This window comes from Rattus rattus, chromosome X (genome assembly GCF_011064425.1).
Source record: "Rattus rattus isolate New Zealand chromosome X, Rrattus_CSIRO_v1, whole genome shotgun sequence".
NCBI lineage: Eukaryota > Metazoa > Chordata > Mammalia > Rodentia > Muridae > Rattus > Rattus rattus.
The window spans coordinates 10,736,159-10,761,990 of NC_046172.1; the positions used below are offsets into that span (position 1 = coordinate 10,736,159).

Genomic DNA, 25,832 nt, shown 5'->3' on the forward strand with positions numbered 1-25,832 from the left:
CAATACAAAGTGGGGACGCCAGCAGTGTAAGCAGGTTCAGCAAGGGACAGCAGATGGCAGCCAGCCAGGTTCTTTGTAAATAAAGTTTTCTTGGCACAAAGCCGCAAACACTGTCTGCAGCTGTTTTGCCGCCATAGTGGAGTAGCGCCAGAGACCTTATGTCTTGAAAAGTCTAAAAAGTTTACTATCTCTTATTTTCCAGAAGCCTAACCCCTAACACCTAACCCCTGCTCTTAGGAAGTAACCTTCAAAGTTATCCATTGTAGTTAACGGGCAGCTTGGGATGCTAAGTAGAAATATCAACACAAGGTTTCACACAGCTCTCAGAGGGGAGAGGATGTCTGTAGAGGTGTGGGGAAGTTGAACATAGCCCCTCAGGTTTGGGGAGACCAGAGTGGCCTCAAGAAGGTTATGGAAATGTCTTCACCCCGTTATCCATTATAGACGTACGGAGGACCTATTACTGCCTATAGTAGGCCAATGAACTGAAGAGAACACTGTCCTACTGATGCACATAAGCTAGTGTGCCTTTATTAACCACTTCCTGGGTAGTAGTAAAGCCGGAGGCTCTGGAGCTGAGCCATTTGAGTGGCAAGACCAGTTCTCCCGCTTAACAGGCAGTATAAGCTATGCTTCCTGTGCTTTAGCTTTCTCCTTTATTAAGTGGGAATATTAACATAGTGCCTACCACAGAGACAGCTTACACACACACACACACACACACACACACACACACACACATAACACGCTCACATAAATATACAAAACTCTATATAAGTATATATGTACATATATTTCTTACCACACAGGTTTATGAGTACACAGTTCAGGTGATCAGTGCCATAACTATGGTTAAAGCCCCCCAATTACACTCTAGTTGTTCCATTATGTCCATCAGGGGTAATTTTTTCTAAAGTTCCATTTGACCTGCCAATTATCCTCATTTAAGGATGCAGAATAAGCCTAGAGAGGTCAAAGAACCTTTCTTAGAATATAAAATGGAGGCAGATTTAAAAGGTAAGTCCAACTCCAAAGTCAAATGTGAACTCTCTCATCAGATTTGACTTAATCACATCCTCAATTATCCCAGGTTTGTAGGCACTGGTCCTCTCATGTTCTCTGGGACTCAACATTTGCTTTTCAGAGAGCCTATTTTCCTAGTCTGACAAACGTATCTTTTTTTCTTTTGGGTAAGAATTGTGAGAGACGATGCACACAATAGCAACAACAAACTAAAATCCAAGGTGAAACATTTTGCGGCTATCAAATGAAATGCTCATGACATATGTTCTCCACCATTTTTCCTCCAAGGTAAAAGTCTAGTTAAACAGACTAAGGCAGTTTAACACGTGTCCTTACAATGTTTTTGTTTTGTTTTGTTTTGTTTTGTTTGTTAGAACTTGACTCAAAATTGTGTCTTAGAACAGCTTAAACTGGCCCAGCACTTGTTTAAACCTTTTAACTGAAAAGGGTTCTTCCTGTTAGCACCAAGAAAAATTGGCCTTTAGACATGGTTTTGAAATGAAGGTCTGGAAATGAGCCAGGCAGGAGCAGGGTGATAGTTCTTTCTATCTTCAGCTATTTGTCAGAATTTTGTACTATATTGTTCTAAGCAAAAGGCTACTTATAGGTATGGGAAACAGTACAGACAGAGTCTTAGAGTTACTAAGCAGCCATGCACAGAAGGTTCACTACAGTTGAAAGCTAAGAATTAAACCCAGCATACTCAGGAAATGTATTTGTCAATAGTTCTAATACTCCAACACACAAACGTATCCGGCCCCTATTTAAAGCTTGTCAGTGCTAAAATATTTTTGATACATAATTTAGTTGGTTTGACAAAGGTCTGCACGAAATACTAATAGCAAGTAATTAAATCTGCAAAGACTCTGAAGATCACAGTAATAGCTATATTCATTTTATGGATCAACGGCTTCCTACTGCTGCAGAAAGAAAGCAAAAGCATCAATAGGAAATTGAGATGCTGATGCTCGTGACAGTGAATGAATAATGAGTCGCCTAGTCTGCTACTCATACAGAAAGCAAGTCGTTCATGACGTGCAGTCTCACGCACAGGCATATATTCCACTGGGTAGACCAGAACATCATGTGTGTTTTGTCCTCCGCACAGAAGGCACAACAGTGACCATGAATGACCTCCAGCCACACACCAAGCTAGCAGGGAGAGAGTTCCCGCAGCTGGGGAAAGCACACATTTCTGGTGCTTTCTGGGAACCCTGTTTGCTTCCAGAAAGAGGAAGCAAGGTTTGTCAACTCAAAGCATATTGGAATAGTTTTCTCCTTCGAAACCTAGTTAACTCATGCTGATCCTGACAGGATTCATAGGCATGATTAGAAATTAGCCCCAGCAAAGACAGAGTTTTACTTGTCCAAAGCTTTCAAAGGGTTTTGAACCACATCTTCAATTATATTCATTTTTTCTTCCTTTTTTCCTTTTTTTTTTTTTTGACTTTTTGATACAAGGCTTCTGTGTAGCCCTGATTGTTCTGGAACTCACTTTATAAAACCAGGCTGGCCTTGAACCAAGAGATCTGCCTGCCTCTCCCTGCCATAATTCCTGGCTCTATATTCGTTTAAAAACCCTTCATCATTATTTTATCCTATGTATAGAAGTATTTTGCCTGCATGTGTGCCTGTGTACCAAGCAGGTACCTGTGGCATGCAGAAGCCAGAATAGAGGATCCGATCCTCTAGTACTGAAGTAACAGATGATTGCGAGATGCAATGTGGGGGTTGGGAATAGAACCTGGGTTCTCTGGAAGAACAGCCAAGGGCTCTTAAGTGCTAAACCATCTCCTCCAGCCCACTGGGAATACATTTAATCCACTTTGGGGGACAGCCCTTCACGCAAAATTCCATTTTGAGTTTTGTCTTTTTAAAAGTAAGGATGACATGCGATCCAACAGGTCTCTCTACAAACACAAAGGGTGAAAGAGTACCTGGCTCAAAGGCATTCCATAAAGGCCCAGAAGCCTTTGATTTTGCGTCATCGAAGCTGACAGATTCACATAATACAAAAAGGAAAACCACAGCTACCAAGATGGACAGAACACATTCTTAGAATTTCATTCCCTTGAAACCACACCAAGATCACCCAAAGAAGTCATTTGTCTTTTTTTTTCTTTACAACATAAACTCAGGAGGTGAAAGCAGGTGGTAACTGCAAGAGTGCTTTAGAAGCTGAAGGGTAAACAGTAAGCCTGCTCAGCAGGCCCTGTGGGAAACAAACAACCTCAAGCCAGCGGGGAGGGAAACTGACAATGGGCCTCTGAAAGTGGGAAGAAGAGGATGGTGGAAAGCACGGGGGCTGGAAAGAGTCATTATGCACACTTCCCCATTTTATTCTAAGAAGGGATGACCCAGTGCTACCCAAGGCAAGCCTCCAGGCCTGGGAGGCAGAAGCAGGCCGTGAGCATGCTAATCAAACAATGGGCATGAAGTGATCAGATGCAAGTAGAAACAGACAGTATTCTAGTCCTCTTGCCCCCAAGAGGTTACCAGACTGGGCATCAGACCTAAGTGCCCTCAGCTTCTCAAAGGCACGTGACCCAAGGTAAAAGAATTACCTAAAGATACTAACCTTGGAGTTTCTCAGCCAGTGCCCAACTTAAAATCAAAATTCCAAAGCCCCACCCACCTATTTAGAGCTTTGGCAGCTATCTGGTTTCCAAGCAACCACGGATTATCTCTGAAAAGCTCCTACCAAAGAAGACAGATCAAAACAAGAGCACAGAAGAACAACTTGAATGAATAGACACTGCGTGGCTAGAACACAAACAAATAAACAAACGTATACCCATTGCATTCTCGAAGAGATAATAGATGGTGTCTATGAAATAATTTAAACACTTGAAAAACCTAAATAGGTTTGGAATCGAAAACTCTTGAGAAATCAAAAACAACAGAAATACTAACAGCCCCTCCCACATGAGAAGAACACAGTAAAGACCAAGATATTAAAAATGTGAGAAAGCCTGGATGACATAGGACACTTACAATGGAGACTTTCGGCTTCTGGATATTAGTTTCTGAATGAAAAGAGGAAAGTAGAAAGATAACGTTTATTCAAGGAAATTTTCTAGTCCATCAGGAGTCAAGGCGCCAGAATGAAGGTATACACAGTAATTCATAGAAAGCTGCAGAGTAGAGACAAGCAGACCCACGCCATAGCCCTCTAGGGTGGGATGTTTGAGACCTCACATGCTCGCACAAAGTAAAAGAAATGAGGCCATCTGGGATCTAAATGCCTTTCCATTCCCCTGTAACTAACAACAATAGAAACAGAAAATAACAGAGCAATATACACATTTTCATTAGAAAGGTTCTAATTTTTGATGCTAGGGATGACCTCGGAGCTCCCACAAAACAAGGACATGTTCCATCACTGAACCTCAGGCCCCAGATTTCTACTTTAGAATTCTCACAATCTCTCGGGAATTGATAGAAGAGTAGATATTTTGAAGTAAGCAAAGAGTCAAAAACATAGTTCCCGTGTATACATTCCCAGGAAGTCACTAGAATGCATTGCAGTAAAATTTTAAAAGGAAAACCACACAGTAAACTAAGCTCTAGTACAGGATAGAAGTTAAGGAAATATACAGAATTATCCCAAATGGACGCCAGTACCAAAAGTAGGGAAGCTGATGCAAATTGTAGCACTGTCCATCAAGACGCCCCCGGGGCGTCTGCCTTTGAAGTGTAAAACAAGGACCAAGTCAACTGTTTGGGTTTGGGAGCTATGGGCTGATGTGCTTCCTGCCCTTTTGTGCTGTATGCAACGTCAAGGCTCCTCATTTAATCTACTTTACCCTCTTCCTGAGAGCTGGAGAGGGGTGTCTGTGAGCTCCAGAGCAGAAAATGAGATGATGTCTGCCTGGGGCCATATTTTTGCTGACACCCAATACACAGTGCATGCCTACGTGGTGATCAGGTATCTGACTGAGAAGAACTCCATCTTCCGCAGACTCACTCAGTTGCACATAAGCCACAACCTTTGGGGCTTTTATCAGATAGAATGCTACTCGTTCCTTAAAAGTTAGGTGCATAGGTATGTGCTTTGTTATTTTTATACTGCACCTTTGTTGACTTTTTTATATTCCCACATTCTTTTTTTTTTTTCATCTTTTATTAACTTGAGTATTTCTTATTTACATTTTGATTGTTGTTCCCTTCCCTGTTTCCAGAGCAACATCCCCTAACCCCTCCCCTCCCTTCATATGGGTGTTCCTCAACCCTCCCCCATTGCCGCCCTCCCCCCCAACTGTCTAGTTCACTGGGGTTCAGTCTTGCTGACCCAGGGGCTTCCCCTTCCCTGGTGCTCTTACTAGGATATTCATTGCTACCTATGAGGTCAGAGTCAGGGGTCCAGAATCCGTATATAGTCTTTAGGTAGTGGCTAAACTAGTCCCTCTGGAAGCTCTGTTTGTTTTGGCATTGTTGTACATATGTAGGTCTCAAGCCCCTTCAAAATCTTCAGTTTTTCTCTGATTCCTTCCAGGGTCCTATTCTCAGTTCAGTGGTTTGCTGCTGGCATTCGTCTCTGTATTTGCTGTATTATGGCTGTGTCTCTCAGGAGAGATCTGCATCCGGCTCCTGTAGGCCTGCACTTCTTTGCTTCATCCATCTTGTCTAATTGGGTGGCTGTATATGTATGGGCCACATGTTCCCAGAACATTTCACAAATTTAAAAATACTTTGAGTCACAGATTATGCCACAAAGGGTATCGTGATCTGGGCTATTTGTCTCTGCTCTCCCCACAAACAGCAGTCACAGTATATTTTTATCACTGCAGATTCAGAGACGGCAGTCACTCAAATGGAAGTCAAGAGGACCCGTGAGGCGGGAACAAACAGAAACAGGGTTCTCTGTAATTAGCTTTCAAGTATAGCCATAATGAGAAAAGAATGTCTTCATGTTCCTTAGACAGTAAGATCCTGCAAGCTGACAGGCTTCTAGGGTAAACAAACTAGTGTCTGTTCAAAAGGGACTGTTCTTACCATTTTCCTCAACAAGACAGTCTTGTTTGAACAAAATGGCAGTTTCAGAATAAATTCCCCAAACAGCAAATTTCCTTTCCCAGCATGATTGATGAAGCCAAGAAGAAGCATCGAGCATTAAATCCTGAACCATGTTTGACAAACTTACCCAAATGCATAGCCTTTGCTTACACTGGGACCAAAAGCCACGTTTCTTCAGAGGCATTTTGGTGTTTCATTTTACAAAGTTGCTATAACAGAATAAAATTCTTTCCAAATACTAGAGCCCTCTCAGAGGACTGAAAATGCCCAAGCCCACTCAGTCTTGTTCATCTATCTGCTTGAAACATGGCCTGCCTGGTCTATCACCATTGGAAGTCTCTCTTCAGATTCATCTCCAAAAGTTCAGATGTGGAAAATTGAAATAAAAGCAGCATCACTCAGTCACTAAAATAACAAATGAAAACATCTGGTTAATGTATGTTAACACAAATGAATCTGCAGTGTCATGTCAGAAACAGAATCTTAAGAAGGATTTGTTTCTACTCCAACCTTCAACCACTTGAACTTGAAGAAGACCGACCAGCCTTTAGGGAAGAGGTTCACCTCTCAGAAGACAGTAAAGTAAATCAAATTAAGGGCCGAGTGATAATTTTTCATTGTCAATTTCTGACGACATACAGGCCATTGGAAAATGCCTCTTCTCTGATCCGAAGTTTCTTCCTTCTTGACTGCCACAGGAGAATCACCCAGGAGCTTTCCCAACTCCTAGTTCTGGATCTCCCTCTTGAATGATTCCCCCAGATGGAGGCCAACTTAGGGTACACTGAGTTATTCAAAAGCTTAGCCTTTATACCCAATCAAGGCTATAAACAGAATATTTTGGGAATAAGGGATAATTTTCCTCTTATCAAAATGTCATTTGCAAGAAAACAGATGCTGGAATTGGAGGTGGTCCTGTTGAGCAAAATAAGCCAGACACAGGAGACAAATATCAGGTATTTTCTCTTATGTGGAAGCTTCCATATATATACAATCTAAAGTTCTTGGAGCTGTGAAGGAAACTTGTAGAAGGGAGAGGAAGCTGAGGATAATGGGATGAATATAGTCAAAGTAAATGATGTGTCTGCATGGAAATGCTATGAAACTCAATACTTTATGGAATGAACATTTAATTAAAATGAATATATATGTTATTCAAAAATTATAAATTACTACCAAAGAACTATCATAGCTGCAAGCTATATAGATGCCAGGCAATTCAGGCTACAAGACAATTTGGACTACCTCATTCATTGACTGGGTGATTCTGAACAATTCGTCAATGACCATGTACCATCCTCATAAATGAAATGGGTTAATATGAGAAGTCATTAACTTAGCTGATACTTATAAAATTCTCAAAAAAACAACTAAGATCCATGATATGCTATAGAAATACTTGTTAAATGAATGACTATTAGTCAGTCATTACTTTCTGCCAAAAACAAACTATTTAAAAAAAAACAAACAGTAACTGGGGCCTCAGTAGCTGAGAGCATTTCCTACTCTTGCAAAGGACCCAGGTTCAGTTCCCAGAATCTACAATGTGGCTCAGAACCATCTGTAACTGGTTCTAGGCATCTAATGCCCTCTTCCAGCCTCAGTGGTCTTCAGGCATGTACACTCTATATACATGCAGGCAAATACTAATATACAAAAAGTAAAAATAATCTTTTAAATCCCAGCAATTGAATTAATACACTTTATCTGCCAGTCGTTCACACCTTGACTTGGTTTTTAACTCGTTTCAAGAAGGAACAATAAAAAAACATTTTTCAATCGGCCCTTGGAGCCTATTTTTACCTGTAGCTAGGGAGCCAGCCAGCTGGAGAAACTGCCGGTGAGCGCTGCATGAGTTGATCTTAAAACCAGCAACTCTGGTATGGGAGCTGATAACTGTTCTCACCTAAGAAAATCCTGACTGATTAGACTTGGCAGTGACAAGGTGCTTCTCTTAAAATCACAGCTAAAAAAGTAAAATGGTTGCTTGGTGTAAATCTTTCAGTGTATATATAGAAATTTTTACCTACAAACCTTTGCTCTCAAAAATGAGCTTTTATATTTGGGGAGTAGCTTTTACCTCCAGAAAAGAATATTTGAAACTAATTTTAAGCTTCTAAGGATATATTAATTGGCTAAGTACCTCACCTGACCAGAGGACTTAGGCCTTTGTTTGTTATCCTCATTGGAGATAAAGCTTCAGTTGTGTTAATACAAAATTGTACTTGAAAGTATTTTAAAAAGAAACCTGATATACCTTATTCCAAACAACAATTAAATTGGCTATTACATAATACTAATATTTGGCCTACAAATTTTTCAGGCACTAATTAATGCTTATGTTTAGGTAAATAAAGTTTGTGAGGTGCTGGAGAGATGGCTTAGTGGTTAAGAACACTAAGTACTGTTCCTTTATAGGCCATTTAAGAACTCAAACTGGATTGCCTGGACCCCTTAACAAGGGAGCCCTTCCTCTTCTGGCTTGACACGAATAACCTGTGTGTGTGTGTGTGTGTGTGTTTCTTTAATCCCACAGGCTTTCGCCCGATTATCGGTACCGTGTCGGTGCTGGCGCCGACAAATAACAAAATTGAACAAAATAGAACTGTCTTGGAGATACCATATGCACAAGTGGCGAATAAAAACCTTTCAACTCTTTGAACCAACCTCTTAGAATGTTAGCTCTGGAAAAGGGGGCATTTTTGAGATCCAAGATGGAAATTTAATGTCACATAGAAACATTCTTGCTGGATTCACCCTTCTTCTCCGCATGCCAGGTACCCTTGTCTTTATTAGTAAAATTTGAACACTGCATTTGCAAGGATTAGCAAGAACATAAGCTTGAAAATTCTGAGCTTTATTTTCAAAGGTGTTTGCCACAGCCTCACTCAGAAAATAAAGGAACGTTTTCTAACAAAGGCTTCTCTGCACCCTTGTAAGAAACTCGGGTCCATGAATTTTCTTACTGTAATTGTCAAAACACTGCAGGCAAACATGATGCACAGAAATCCAGTGATTCTAAATGATGTCAAAGTAGAGATCAAAACTGAAGGCAGACTTGAGATGCCTGTGCGAGCAGATCGTTGGCTGCATAAGCTTTTCAACTACGGAACGACAGATAAATATAAAATAGTATTTAAGGAAAACTATTTTCATCAATGAAGCTCTAAACACAGAGGAAACCCGAGAGTAAACATTTGGTGTCTCTCACACTGTCTTTCACTAAGAATAGAAGCTGCTCCTTATCCCAGCAAATGCTACAAGGGGGTTGTATGACGACAGAAAGCTCCAATAATATTCCTCAGAAACACTTCAGATACATTCTGTTTCTTAACACTTTCATTCAAAAAAAGAAAGAAAAGAAAAGAAAAGAAAAAGCTAACTAAAACTCTACATCCCTTTTTAAAAATAATACAACTTCCACTTTATAGGAACACAGTCTGAACTAATCAAACACTGCTAAGGACTTGGGATTTGACACATTCTACAGGCCTTGAGCCATTGGGCATCAAAATGCTATTTATTTAAAGCATGTATATCTCTAGCCCAAGACTCAGCTTCTAGGGAGCTCTCTTTGGGAAATAAGGAGACATTCCTGTCATTCTAACATGGCATAATGGCAAAAAAGGACAGGACTAAGACTGTCATAGAGCACTGATTACCTATAGGACAATGTATTCATCATGTACGTGTCTCCAGTCATGTCGACATATTAAGAGAAATGCAAACACATAATATTGTTTTCAGGAGAGAGTGGTTACATGATTCAGGTAGCAGGGCTCCATTTTGTAAGCCCTGAAGAAAAATGGGTTTATAGCAAGATTTTAAATATAACAAGATGTTAAATTAATTCCTGCACATCCATGGAAAAAAATATGCCAACAAAGGGGGAGGAAGAGCCCCTTGTCCACCCCAATCCTTTCCCTCATGTTTCTCAGAATTATCTGCTACAAGCTCAGGCAGTGGCGCCTTAAGTACCATTTAATTGTGTTGATTAGCTGAGAAAGGACCAGAAATCAAAGCAGTGCTGAGCTATGCAACCAATCCATGCAGACAGGCCAATTGCTACCATGCATTGATTCTGCTGCAGCCGTATGGCGTGGACACACTGTTGGCTGTGTTAGTTTGTCTAGATGGTGTAGATGAAGTCAAAGCAATCAGTTTCCTTAACTCCCTTGGTTCTTTTTCCACAGCATCATCTCCATAAAGCCACTGCACATTCAAACTGCCTAAAGGAAGTTCCCTAAGTTTTAAAAGCATACCCAGGAGCAGGAGAGATGGCTCAGCGGTTAAGAGCACTGACTGCTCTTCCAGAGGTCCTGAGTTCAATTCCCAGCAACCACATGGTGGCTCACAACCATCTGTAATGGGATCTGATGCCCTCTTCTGGTGTGTCTGAAGACAGCAGCAGTGTACTCATATATAATAAATAAATCTTTAAGAAACAGCGTACCCCAGTGTCCCTGTAGACAACTGTCAGCCCTCTCTGTAACCTTAGAATTTATTTTATTTCTCTCCACCTTTCTCTACACTTCCTAATGGCTTCAGTACTAGATTGCAAGTGATGCCTAAAACAAAAACCGATAGAACCCTGGGAGATATTAAAAAGTCACTCGAATCTTAATTCCAGTTCTAAACCAGCTTCTTCTAGGAGCCATCTATTTCCCCCCTCAGAACCAAAATTAGATCAGACATTTAGATCTAATTAGAGCAGCCTCTCTGCACATAGTAACCCTGATCGTGCTTTGGCCTCTGAGAGGTCAGAAAGACTGAATCCTCTGAGCAAATTGAAGGGTCAGTGGTCCCCTTTGGTCCCATGCATGTGTCTCAGTCACCCAAACAGGTAATTAAAGGATAGTAGAGTTAAAATAATTTTCTAACTTTGGTAGATGAGCAGCTGGTTTGGTAGCAGCAGGAGGATTAGCCCACAGCATTGCTTGGCCATTTGTTTAAAATGTCTGTTTTCTGGCCTCATCACAGGACCAAGTGCATGTGCAAGCATTTAAGCTCTTCAGGAGCTTGGGCTCTGTATCTGGAAAAATTGTTACTGTAGGATAAGAAACTGAAGTTGAATGAGGGTATGACTTTTTATTTCACAAAAGTTTTTTAAGCAGTTATTATAAGGGGGGCAGGTAAATTACATTGCAATCCATTTCCTTATTCCACAAATGCCAATGTCATTCCCATATGTCTCAGAGTCATCTTGCATTCCTAGCTGCCTTTTCATTTTTTTACTTCACTGTGTTTGGAGAAACTCTGCTGACCAACAAACACCAAACAGCCCAATGCAGTCCCTGGAGCATGAAGAAGTGCTTAACGCAAGCTCCCTTGGTAAATCACTGGATTAATGAAATTCATCACACATGGATGTTCTTGGATGTCAGCTGCATGCAAATCACATCTAACAAGCTACACCATACATCTCTACATGAACTCCCAGAATGTCAGGGCACCAAATGCTGGAATGGGAACTTGATGATGACAGTCTTTTTGCCTAAGCCTAGAGTTCTTTGTCTTATTTTCATCTTAGATCCTCTCCCCTGTACACAGGCAGTTCCATCTCACTAAAAAAAATCTTTAAAAGGAGACATGTGATTGAGGCCTAGATGCATTCCTTATAGCATGTAATAGATGATCTGAAGGGAGACTAGATTTGCAATAAACTGTCAGGCCAATGACTCAACTCAATACAAAAGGGCGGTTTCTTAGGAAAAATGTTCAAGCTCCAGATTTAGAAACACAGCTAACACGGTGTATGCCACTATGTGTCGCATGCACTAGCTCTGATAAGAGAAAAGATGTGGGGGAAAGTGCCCTCTGTTAAATAACTAAGATTCAGGGTTCAAGACCAAGCGGTTGCTGAGTAGTAATCCTACCAGCCACTGCCTATGACCTGATAAGGTTCAAGAAGCCTGTAGCTCTGGCTTCACCACTCAAATCAACTGCCTCCTCCTCACCTCCTCCTCCAGATCCACTTTCTTTCTGTCTCTTATTAAAAAGGAGCAGGCTTCTAATGTTCCCGCCCTGGCTTCCCTCTATGATAGACTCTGATCAGAATATGTAAGCCAAATAAACCTGTGCTCCTCCAAGTGTTTTACAAGGTATTTATTTCTATGTATGTGTTTGTGTGCACGTTCATGTATGTGTCGGTGCCCACACAATCTCTAAGAGAGTTTGGAGTCTTCTAGAGTTATAAGTGGCTGTATGCTACCCAACATGGGTGCTAGAAACTGAATCTAGTCCTCTGGAAGAGCAGCATTAGGATTTTAATGAGCCACTGAGCCTCCCACACACAGTTTAGTGAATTTTCTTGCCTCTGTATTAATAGTAGAACTGCTGGCTTTGTAGGGTAACTTTGCATCAGTCATTTAAGGAAATACCAGGCTGTGTTCCAAAGCAATGTAACTTCCCACCAGCAATGAATAAGAGTTCCAATTTTCTCATAGCTAGAAACATTTTCTTTTGTTAGATAGGCAGTCTAGTGAGTGTGAGTAGTATCTTGTGGTTTTGATTTGTTTTTTCCTAATGACTAATAATAAAATATTAAATATTGATCATGTGCTCTTGGCTGCTGCAAACATGCTTTAGTGAAATGTCTATTCATAACCCTTGCCTTCTCAGTGGCATTAATTTTTTAAGAATATTGCTCATTGGTCTGCCATCAATAATTTTCCCAGTTTTTGTTTTCTTTCTTTATTCATGTCATGGTGCTTGCTTTATAACATTTAAGGATGTGTATAAATCTTTAAATTAATTCACTACCTTTGGTTCCTTTTCTTCCAAAGAATACACAGACATAACTAGGGTATACACTTATGACTATTTTTGTAAAATGCCCCTGCTAAGCTGTTCTACAACTAACTCTTCTCTCAGAAAGTCCATTCATCATATTAATAAGAACCTTGGTATTCCTTAGTCCTCAGATGTCATACCTTATTCCAGCAACCAGAGTGTGCCTTTCTCTATTGAAATCTTTTGGATCCTGAAATTCTACTCTGGGAGGTGATTACATTAGCATTCCAATGAGTAATATCTCCCTCATAGTCAACCCCTTGTCTAGTCTAGCCTCCTACAATGGTATTGGGCTTAAAGACACTCACTTGATTTGGCCAGTAGAATGCAGGAAAATGCTATTTAAATACAGGCATAAAGAATGATTTTAGAGGCTGGAGAGATGGCTCAGCCTTTAAGAGCAATGCTGTTCTTCCAGAGGACCCAGGTTCAGTTCCCAGCACCCACACGGCAGCTCACAACTTTCTGTCAGTTCTAGGGACTCCAACACCTTCATAGCATACACCCAGGCAAAACAGCAATACACATTAAATAAAAACAAACCATTAAAAATGCTTGCACATTACTACTGTATCTTCTGCTATGGTATGGAGAGACATCCCAACTGAAGAAGCGTAAGAATGAGCCCAGATCAGTACTATGTGAAGCAGAGATAGTCTATTCCTACCTACTCTACACCACTAACTTCCAGCATTCTGAACAAATAAATAAATCATGGTTAGTTTCAGCTGCTAAATTTGGAGATCAATTTAGACACAGCAACCACTAATTGTTGTCTTATTGATAGTACACACATAGTGTATTTCAATAAAGGATTATACAGCCAAGCATACACTTCAAAACACACATATTTGATATATATATATATATATATATATATATATATATATATATATATATATATATATATATAGCGTGCCCAAGGGTTAGTCTCCAGAGGTTTGTCTTGTAAGAAACTGTAGATCTTGTCAAGTTGAAAATCAACACTTCCTACTGAGTTATAAAAAAAATATATAGAATACATATTTGTGTACTTATTTGTGTAGATTTGTTAAATGGCAGATGGTCTCTGGGTATTTCCATAATTACTAATTTCATTTATGTTCATTATACCTACATATGTATGTACTATCATATATATCCCAGGCTGGCCTCAAATTCACTATGTAACAAGGGATGCCTTTGAACTTCTGATCCTTTTGTCCTAACTTCTTCTCTCAAGTGCTGGGGTTGGGCTATATGCCATCATGTCTGGTTTATGCAATATTGGAAATCAAACCCAGGGATTTATGCTAGGTCAGTTCTCTACTATATGCTATATCCCGGTCCCCAAATTTATGTGTATTACTTCATTCCTTTGAACTTTGTAAGTCCATAAACAAACTACTTCAGGGAAAAAAACTTTTAAGGTAGATTTTCAGTGTTTGGTATCTGTGGTTTCTCCCACAACTACACTTAATTTTATGACGAGGGACATTCTCTCTATTGGTATATATTCAGGAATAAATCTTGGTAGTTTAGAAAGCCCAAAGTGAAGTGAGATTGTTTGCACGACATATCCTGTAGACTGGCATCTACTTTCAGGAAGAGAAATATCTCTGCTTTACTCAACCACAGTCACTTCCATTTCCAAATGTGCTTCAGAACACTATGTTCTGCATTCTCTACCACGTCCTGACCCTGTTCCTAGAGTGTTCATTTGGAAACCACCTTCTTGCAAAAAGAGAGAATTGGGAAGGGCAAACCAAAGATCCACTCAGTGAATGGAAATTCAGATAGTACAATTTGATTCTGAATCTGTTGATGATGGTGTTCAAGTTGGTCACAATTGGGTAAGCTAATCTACATCAGGAAGATTCCAAGAACAAAAACACCATTACTAGCATCTTAAAATTACATACACACACACACACACACACACACACACACACACACACACACACACACACACAGACACACACACACAGAAAACAACAAACCAAGTTTACTCCAACTCTTTCTTTGAGCATGTGATCTGGAGAGGTGCTGACATCTGCCCAGTTGCAATTAGGAACAATTCAAAGTGGCTTTTCTACTTTTCAGAAGAAAGAAAGATTACCTCTCTTAGTTAGAAACTATTATGAGTTTACAATACTAGCTCTCCAACGCAAGTGGAAAGGACTTTGGAAAACCTAAAAGCCAAGTCAAATTACGCCTCACTGGGACTATTTATAGCTAGCTGGTCACGTCGTAAGACCCTCCTCTTGGCTTAGCCAGACAGACGTGACAGAAACAGCATAATATTTCTGAAAGTGACAAGCAGCTGGTGGAGATTATACTTCTTTCACCTGAGAGAAGAAACGGAACAAAGATAGAGAAGTGCAGCCAGCACGCCAGGAGGGCGATGCTTCCAAGTGCGCCTTCTGTTTCTGTGCTTTAAAAAAAAAAAGTAGGGGGATTAAGGGAAAACAAGATCAAGGGGAACTTAAGACTCTTTGTATGTTTAGGTTTTCCAGCTGGGTAGACAGCTCACCCAAATAGCTATCCTCTCCTGCTGCTACTAAAAATACATGTTCTAGGAAGAAAATGGCTGCATGTTCATCAGGGAGACAGGAAGACCCCCATGATAGTTTTATATGGGACTCCAAATAATACCCAGTTCCCCTTTTTGCTTCCCTAGTTCTGTCAAGAGGTTAACTAAAGTGCCTGATTCGTAATGAGAAAGTTTACTTCCAGACAAAATGGTGTCTGTTCACGGCATCAGCAGAAATCTGAAATGCCTTAAAAGCAGCTCATTGTGAAGGCACACATTGTGGCACGGCAACTAGGAAAAGAAACGCAACTGTCTTCTACCAACTGATGCTAAAATGAAAATTCGGGGATTCAAGAAGGAAAGGGAACAGATGAATGACACGAAATTGAAAAAAAAAACTAGTACTGCTGAGAAAAATGAAAAGGAGAATGACTTTCTAATAAAGGAGAGTTCTCATAAAATCAGAAGGCAGGGGCTTCTTTCTGTGCTAAGGAATGTAGAAGAAATAGGATGAACATTCTTCTTGCAAACCTTGCAGTCGCTTTTCTTTGATGAGTGCCCTTTGCTTCCTCCCTGCTGCCAAGAAAATGTAGGACAAGCTAATACAAACAGCACAAAACGGGACGCCATTACAGTTGATTGCAATTCATCTCCATACCCCCGAGTCCCTGACTGACTCAAAAAGCACCAGGTCTTTGTGCAGTGTCCCCATTATTTCCTTATTTTCATAATGTCTGTTGTCTTTGAATTTACCGCTAGCATTACATTTTATATTTGGTCATTTTGTTTCTTTCACACTCCACACACCAAACATATAAAACTCTTCTACATGGGATCAATTATTCAACGATGGAGGCTTCCTTACCAGTCCCTGAGATGGAGATTTTAAAATATGGTGTTCCAGTTCTGAGAACTGAATAGATCACATTAGCCTAAATCTCTCATGCATAATCCATTCCCAATGACCTTGTTTAGTTGCTTTCATTATGGTAACCTGCATGCTAACCCAGTGTTCAGCGGAGACTAGAACACAGACAATACATACCTCATCTTCCTCTTTGTAACTCCCTCCATCTCTTTATCCTACCTTCATCCTAAGATCACCATTATCAGGAATCATGTGTGAGTCTTTCAGACATTCCAGCCATGAAACCCTCAAGATTTGCTTTGCATTTTGCATCCTGTAGTGCTTTCAAGCCAGCCAGAGCTACAGTGAGACCCCTTCTTGAAATGAGCAAACACACAACAGACAAGAGGAACATTAGCGCATTAAGACTCTCCTGCATCAGTTTCATCTATGGCCCCTTGCTTCTTAACAAGTGTTGCACTGCATACCATTAGTTGGAAAATGGTTGGCCACAGAAATGTTCACTATTAACCCACAATTTTTCCTGATTTCTGATTTACTAGGCAGCTCCTGCAATGTCATGGTCGGAGACTGCTTCCTTACACAAGGTGAAGGGTACCTGTGAAACCAAGTGGAGCAAAACCACTTCCCGTCTGTCCCTCGATGCTCTCACTGACTAATGTAGAATAGAAATAGTAAGTCTGCTACTATACAATAGTAGACATACAATAGACGATTTACAGTCTTAGCTTGTGAGGCCACTTCCAGATACATGGAAAAGAAATGATACACAAAATCGCACAGTCGGGAGGTGTATTAAGCCGTCAAGGGGCCTTCCAGCATAACAGCAAGACTGGGGTCAAATCTCAGAACATCTGGAACTTCCTTCCAATGGAATGTTATCATACAGAGGTACTCAGATTTCTCATGGGGGCGGGGTAGAATAATATGTCACGGGTGTCACTGCAGAGTGGGCCACAGTAAGAGCTGTTGGGACACTGATGTGAGCCTGAACTAAAGCAGCAAGAAGGATTACGTTACAGAGAAAGAGGGTATTAGGAGCCTGTGATATTCAGGCACCAAAACTGATGTAGACCCTTCTTAATATCAATCCCCAATTGCAAAAAGGGAGGGAGGTTACCATAGAAACTTGTCCTGGAGTAATAGTAATATGATTGTCTCAAATACCATGCTCATAAAAATGACATTCTGACAGGACAATAAGAACCTCTCTGAAACACTACTTTATCACAAGAACATCCACAAATACCGAAACGTGCTTTTCGTAAACTACCAAGTTTCTTTGTTACCTTCTAACAAGCGCACCTCAATGTCAAGCACCAAATGGGAACAAGTGACTGATGGAAATTCCAGTCCAGTTGCTTTCTATAAAGCCTTCTGCCACTGTTTGCGGCTTAGGTTCTACAGTCACTCCAGATGCTGAAGTGTCTATGAAAACACTGTTCCTTGGGGAAATGTTGTATCAGGGTCATGCAAGCTTTTGGTTATCACATTAAGCGAGAAATCCATGACCCTTCCTGCATGGATGTTTCTGTTTGAAGATACCTTATTTAATATATGATGCTTATATTGCTAGTTCCTTGGCATTACCTCAAAGTCACTACTATTATTGTTTATCCCTGAAGGAAGCTTATGCAGCACACATATTTCCCCTCTAAGGTCTATTACTATCCTTTAAGACCTAAGAACAATAAACATTGCTTTAACGCTATGCTTGGAGGCTACTGTAAATAGCCAAGGGAGAAACAAAAACAGGGAGACCGTGGTACTCCACAGACTGTGACAAGGATAGGTGTTAGTTACATAATGAGAGGGAAAACAATGAGATGAGAAACTTATTTGGCTAACCTAAAATATGTGTTTATTAGGCAATTCAGTTTTGTTTTCCCCATGCATGTCTGCGAGCAACTAAAGATGCATTACAAACATTGGACTGGGGCTACGGAACAGATTCTAGCAAGTAGGCAAATTCTCAAATTCTCAAGCCTATGAACAGTGAGGATTGATTGCATTTCAAGACATCATTGCCTACCTTGAGGCACTTAAGTGTGAATAGATGTGCAGAGTAAAGTTATAACAATACCAGTTCTTTAGGTATACGCCCTCCTTGGGTGAGCTCACAATGGATTTCTAGTCCTCATATCCCTTTGCTCTTTTTCCATGAGCCTGAAAAAAGATCTAGCTTATAATTGGTATTTAAATGAGAAAAATCAAAGTTCTAGAAAATTGTGAAACATGCCATTTTAGTGAGAGAGAGAGAGAGAGAGAGAGAGAGAGAGAGAGAGAGAGAGAGAGAGAGGATGAAAATACGATTATGTAGATTCCTGCTTCCTAAGCAGGATTTCCATCTTCACTGGTAGTTTTTCTCAAACCGTGCTATGCCCATTCCGCTTGGGGATGTTGTAACTAGTTTCATTTCTGACTCAAGAGGCCTGAAGTGATATCTGAAACAATCCAGCCTTTCTACCCAGCTTCCAGAAAATGCTGATGATACACATACTTGGAGAAATAAGGGTGTAGATGGCAAGTTCCCTCAAGAAATGTATTAGTGCCAGCAAAGACATATGTCTCACTGATGATAACTCCTTGCAGGAAACCAAAAATTCTCTCCTGCTCATGGCTACCCAGTACATACTTTAAAAGTAAGCTTTTAGATTATCAACAGATATACAAGTAAAATATTTTAGAAAAGACGATGACGTCCATTCATCTGCCTAAATCTATAAATGCTCTAAGGAAAATAAAGAATGTATGCTCGGATCTCACTGTTACTTTCTAAATAGGACCTCCCATCCTGTTTGTTCCCCTTTCCTCTGCTACCAGACCATTGCCAGCATTTAGAAAGCCATGGTGCAAACTTCTGCAAGGCTCAGAATGCTTAGTTTGCATGCAGCTGACAGGAGCAGGCAAAAACACCCCTTGTGTGTCTTAACATGCAGATAAGGGCTGGGGTTATTAGGAAGCTGTTATCTGCAGATGAAGACATTGGCTCTTCCCTGCTCTTACCTGAGATAAAATAAATCCAAGACGACTTTTGTGAAATAAAGGCAGGAAAGTGTGGATCAGGCAAACTGTACTGAGAGGAAGTCTGGCTCAAAGAGCCTGGGGAGAAGGGCAGTTTGAAGCTAAAAGCCCCAGCCGGGAATTTGATCTATAAGATATAATTCAGAAGAATACAAAGTATCTCAGAGCTATAAAAAAACAAGCACAAAGTGGACGAAAGAAGGGTGTGTTTATGGGTACTTCAAATGGGTCACCATCTGAGGGAGGCTAAGGTTGAGAAAGACCTTTGGGGCATTTAACACTCATCCCTTCACATCGCTGAACCAACTTGATAGTTTGGGTTTAATAATTGAAAATCTCCAAGGTCAATTTGAGATCAAACATAGGCTTAGCCACCATTTAAGCCAGTTTGATTTTTCCACCCTACTAAAGAACTGTCCACAGCTGCCCTTGTCTCCTACACCAAGTTTCTTCCTGCACATATGGTTCCACTTGCAGTTAAGAAAAAATAAACAGGCTGCATTCAACTACGTTTCAATAATGTAAACTTTTCTGGTGTTACATTTTGTTTTACTTTGACAAGATAAGAAGCAAAAATGTTGATCTCTGTAAGCAAAGCTCAGCCCAAGCTATCACTGTGAACATTCCAGAATGGAAGAGAATTATATGAAAGTGATGATTAAAAGGAGAGAAAAAGAATTTAAAAATCTAATATGCAGAGAAACAATGTTGGATATATGAAGGAATATTACAAGAATCCTATTTATAGCTTATACAAATTTCGTTTTGCTTTGCCCAAAATTGTGGGAGGCACCTTCTGTTTTCTGATACAAATAAAAAATTTCTTAAAGGAATTCGAGGGACGGGACATAAAGAGCTATTTCTCCCAGGAGTCTGCTAAGACTTTACACAGAGAGCTGGAGAGATGGCTCAGTGGTTCAGAGCCTCTATTTGCTCTTCCAAAGGAGCAGATTTGGATTCCTAGCCCCAAGCTCTGGGGAATCTGATGCACTCTTTGGTCTATGTGGACAACATCACCTACTCCCCAAACCCCCCAGTCTCTTCTGTTTCACACACACACACACACACACACACACACACACAAGAAATCGTGTTTTCAAAAGTATCTACATTACAAAAATACCCCCAATATGAAAATATAGCTATACACGATCATTCATTGAAAATTCATTTGAAATTATAAAATATTTGAAATATTAAAATTATAAAATAAAAATATAAAATATAAACTACCAAAACTGCCCATAAAATGGAGATTAGCTATTATAATACAGCCACATGATGGAAAGACAAACAAGTAAAAAATATGATGAAGATCTATTTCTAGAAGCAATGAAATAATTTACAGGATAAATTGTTAAGTGAAAATAGCAAAGTATATAGTTGACCTGTCCTTACCATACACAACCAAACATGTGCATGTTTGTGTTAACTTGATCGTGGTAATTATTACACAGACAGGAAGGAAGGACTTGTCTATTTTGAATACATATATATTCTATTTGTCAAACATTTTTTAAAAAAAATAGGAAGTAATCTGTAGAATGCTACAGGTCATGTAAGAAAGGAATATAAGCAATATAGTAAGGATAATCCAGAAACCAAAGAAATTTGTTTTAGGACAGAAGACAGGACGGAATGAGGAGAAGGGGAACCGGAAGGAGTACTGGGGGTAGAAGAATGGTACTGCTTGGCACACATTTTTTTTTCATAGCACTGATTCTGAGAAGCCAAAGTGGGCAGAAAAGAACTAATTTTTTCTAAATGTGAAACAGTATCTCACCACTGAATTAATATTTTAAAAAATGTTTATACAAATCCCTCCCCTTTGGGCTCAAGGATCTAGATGTAAAAGGAGGCAAAAACGGTTGTTGTAAGAGGATTCTAAGGAACCAGGGCCTTTTAGACACTAGAGGACTGGTGTACACCTGAACTCACAGGGATTAAAGCAGCATGCACAGGGCCTGAACAGGCTGGAGCCACATGGGTCTCACAAGTAGCAGGGTTAGTGGAGAATCGCTCGTCCCTACCCAAGAAGCTAACTTCAATTGATATTCATTCACCATGGGAGAATTACTCACTCCAATGGTGGCACACAGATATATTAGCCACACTTAGGGCTAGGCCCCATGTCTAGGAGGAGATGGCCAACATAAACAAATATCAACGGTGTTTTTGTTTCATTCTTTACATTTTGGTTTTACTCATCTTTCACTTTGTATATTTTAGTTTCCATTTTTGTGGGCTTTTTTGTTTTGAGTATTGCAATACATAGCAAAAGACCAAATCTCAACAATCAATAGAGAGAAAAAATTTAACACCCCCCTTTTCTGTGGAATCACCGTGGTGGCTGGGACCCTGTACCCATACCCTGAAAACTGGAGGGCCTTCGAGGCCCTCACTGCTTCTCAGTGCAGCGGGGCTCAGGTCCGCGTGCTCTCCGCACCACTCCACTTCCACTTTGGTCACACCAACCGCACCCCTGAATTTCTCTGAAAATTTCCGCTGGCAAGTTTCCAGCATTCGAGGGTGATGACGGATTCTGTGTGTTTGAGAGTAATGCCATCACCTATTATGTAATCAGCGAGGAGCTGCGAGGAAGTACGCCAGAGGCAGCAGCTCAGGTGGTGTAGTGGGTGAGCTTAGCTGACAGTGACATCATCCCTCCAGCCAGCACCTGGGTGTTCCCCACCTTAGGCATCATGCACCACAACAAACAGGTCGCTGACAATGCAAAAGAGGAGGTGAAGTGAATCTTGGGGCTGCTGGACATTCACTTAAAGACATGGATTTTTCTGGTGGGTGAGCAAGTGACACTGGTTGACATCATAGTTGTCCGTACCCTCTTGTGCCTCTATAAACAGGTCTTAGAGCCTTCTTTTTGCCAGGCCTTCCCCAATACCAACCGATGGTTCCTTACCTGCATTAACCAGCCCCAGTGCAGGGCCAGCTTGGGGGACGTGAAGCTGTGTGAGAAGGTGGCGCAGTTTGATGCTAAGAAGTTTGCAGAGAGCCAGCCCAAAAAGGGTACCCCAAGGAAAGAAAAGGGTTGACAAGAGAAACATAAGCCCCAGGCTGAGGGGACAGAGGAAAAAAAGGCAGCTGTCCCAGCTCCTGAGGAAGAGATGGATGAGCAGGCATTGGCTGCTGAGCCTAAGGCCAAGGACCCTTTCGCTCACCTGCCCAAGAGTACCTTTGTGTTGGGTGAGTTTAAGCCTAAGTACTCCAATGAGGACACCCTCCCTGTGGCGCTGCCATATTTTTGGGAGCACTTTGATGAGGATGGCTAGTCCCTGTGGTATGCTGAGTGCTGCTTCCATGAAGAGCTCACTCAGACCTTCATGAGTTGCAGCCTCAAAAGAATGCCTTTTCTAGTGTTATCCTCTGTGGAACCAACAACAGCAGCTCCATTTCTGGCGTTTGGTTCTTCCGAGGCCAAGATCTTGCTTTTCCACTTGAGTCCAGATAGGCAGGTGGACTATGAGTCGTATACACGGCAGAAACTGGATCCTGGTAGCAAGGAGACCCAGACCCTGGTTCGAGAGTACTTTTCCTGGGAGGGGGCCTTCCAGCGCGTGGGCAAAGCCATCAATCAAAGCAAGATCTTCAAGTGCACACGTCTTGCCAGTTGCCTAGCTGCCTGCACCTACCCTTCAAGGGAGATGAGGGACATTAAAGGAAACTGAACATTGAAAAAAATTCAGTTCCACAAAAATGTTTGTTTATTGGAAAGATCAAGAAAATTGATCTGCCTCTTACAAATTACCAATCTGAGGACTAAGAAAAGCAACTTACTATAGATTGTACAGTTGTTAAAATCCTAATCTTGTGTTACTCGATAATTTATGCTCATAAATCTAATAACCTATTATAGATAAAATAAACTAATTCCTTGAAAGACAGAAATGACCATATCATAGTGACCAAAATGTAGATGATAGAGTTTCTCTATTAAAGATGTTAAATTTATAGTTAATAATTTTTATTACAAAGAAAACCCTAAATAGCTTTACTGGAGAAATCTACTAATCATTTAAGGAAGAATGGATAACAATGCTGCAAATCACATGCAGAAAATAATAGAAAAGGAAATTCTTAACAACTCAGTTTATGAGGCCAGCACAAAGACAGATACAGGAAACTCACTCAATAACAACTCTCGGAGACATGGATATATAAATTCTCCCACCCAACTACTCAGCAAACCTGACCTTGAGTACCTTCCAAGATTACACAAGCCCAGTTGTGTTTAAGGTGGTATGGCCATATCCTGGCTGTCGATAATTTATTCATGGTTTAGGGAGTTTAATCCCACGAAATCTAAAAGAACAACATTGTGCTCAAATATTTTCCCCCAGGAATACAGTAGAGAAAAAAATCACAAAAATTTTGAATAAGGTAGAATCTAAAGCAGACCATAATTTGTAGTCATGATGCCTTAATAGTATGCCTTAAATATGGCTTTATATGGAGGTTAATGAATATTAATTTTCAAGTGATCTATAACACTACAGCATATTTATGCCCTTGTCCATCCAACTCAGTTTAAATAGCATCTACATTGTAAAGTCTAAGAGAAATGGAAAAATTATTAATGTGCAAGAAAGCACTGGATAGTTGGCTTTAATGTATATGCAATCTGAAAAAGAATTAAACACCATCGAGAGTGAGAACATCATGATAGACAGCATATAAACAAACTCCAACCAAATACATTCCTAACCCAAAGACAAAAGAAATTATACACAAAAACATGAAGTCCATTTTGTACTGGACAACTACTACTGAGGATAAGGCCTACCCTAGAGTGTGGCTGATATAACCAGTGTCAGCTCACTGAAGAAAACTGATTTCCCCTCTCTCGGCAGCTACTACCTACAAATAGCTTCTTGGTTAGGGATGGGATTTTGTACCCTCTTCGTCTTCTCTGTAGAAGAACTGGGATCATTCTCAGAACTCAACTGTCTACAAAAGGATGACACCTGGTGCTCAGAGACCCAGGAAAGGGGGACTAAGGCAAACATTTGTCCCCAAAGTCTTTTCTTTAAATGATTAAGTTTGTTAATTTAATTTCATCTTTAAGTGTTTTCTTGTATATCTGATATATACCATGGGCATATTTGGTGCCCAACGAGGTCAGAAGATGGTATTGGATTCCCCTTAAAGTAAATAAATATAAATGCCCGTTAAGGTCCATGTTGTTGCTGGAAAAATGAATCTGGGTCCTTTGAAAGAGTAACAAGTGCTCTTAACCACTGAGCCATCTCTCCAGCTCCTTCCCCAAAAGTCTTTTCTTACTGTTCGAAACACTGTGTGCTACCACAAGCCAAGACATGATTTTTTGTCAGGTTAGAAGGCTATTTAATTCAGGAATGTCCTGAAATACTAAAGCTACCATGTAGAGCCACACAAATAATCCCAAGATTACATAGTGGATTTGGCAGGATTATTGAAGTATGATTTCTTTCTCCAGCAGCTTTTGACTGCTGGGTAAGTTCAAGACAGGGGCAAAACAGCAAGGACAACATTTTCAACTTGTGGGCATATTCTTCTTTTTCCCCCCAGTGTATCATTTTAGCACTGTTGACAGTTGGCCTACAACAAGCCCCGAAATACAACCAGAAACATTACTATGATTGCTGCAAGCCAGAGGTAACAGTGTTAGCGTGTAGTTAAACAGCTCTGACAGCTTCAGCTCTGCTAGGCACTCCACTCTCTGCCATCCAGTGAGAACTGGTGCGTTCTCATTACAGCACTACCAGAAGAGCCATGAATTGAGAATACCTGCCAGCACCATTCACCAGCTCACTCCAGAACTAGGAGTGCAAATTTCATATTGACTAGAAGGACTTAAAGGGGATGAGATATCTGCCAAGCAAGAAGAGTCATTTATCATTTCAAGATTCATCTAAAACTACACCCCAAGTTATATTTATGGTAATTAGTGGCCAAGGAGGGACCTCTCACTTATAAGGGACTAGTTCAGCTACGTAAGTATGAGCTTCCATGTGCTTCGCCATAGACAACAAGCTGCTATGACTACCTATCAAATTCTATCTCCCCTAAAGTCAACATTCTGGAAATTATTCTATAGGAGAAAGTTATATGCTCTGATTTTGTTCCATATATAGTCCTAATTTATACTTTTAGGAAAAGTATTTGGCTCTAGAAAATACAATGGGAACCCAAAACAAAGCTGATTGGGAAAAATTAATTAAGGTCCCATAGAACACGAATATGAACTGATAACTCATAAAACATGGAAATAACATCTTGAAAGAAACAAAATGGAAGAGAGAAATTTATTGAAGCTGGAGCTTTTTAGTTTTATCATTAGCATTGCCAATATAAGGCTAGTAACTTAACTCTTAACACAGCATAAGAATTATGGCTACTGTGAAAATACTATTCATATATTCATAGCATTCCTAGTTAGTACTCACTACATGCGATTCATACATTCCTCCATCAACTCTGACCACCAAAACTCTTTCTGGACACTGCCAAATGACTATGAGAGTGGAATGGCAACATAACTAACACCTCTCCAAGATCCCATGGACTAGACACCCATTGCAAGGTACATTATGTAAAATC

At 40.4% G+C, this 25,832-nt stretch overlaps 1 protein-coding gene and 1 pseudogene across 1 annotated transcript in view; one reads left to right on the forward strand and one right to left on the reverse strand.

Moving 5' to 3' along the window:
• The window catches only part of Tspan7 (tetraspanin 7), a 100,686-nt gene that overhangs the window by 53,097 nt on the left and 21,757 nt on the right, over nucleotides 1-25,832 (reverse strand). The gene's annotated exons all lie outside the window — the stretch shown is intronic.
• On the forward strand, nucleotides 951-22,921 carry LOC116888908 (annotated as a pseudogene).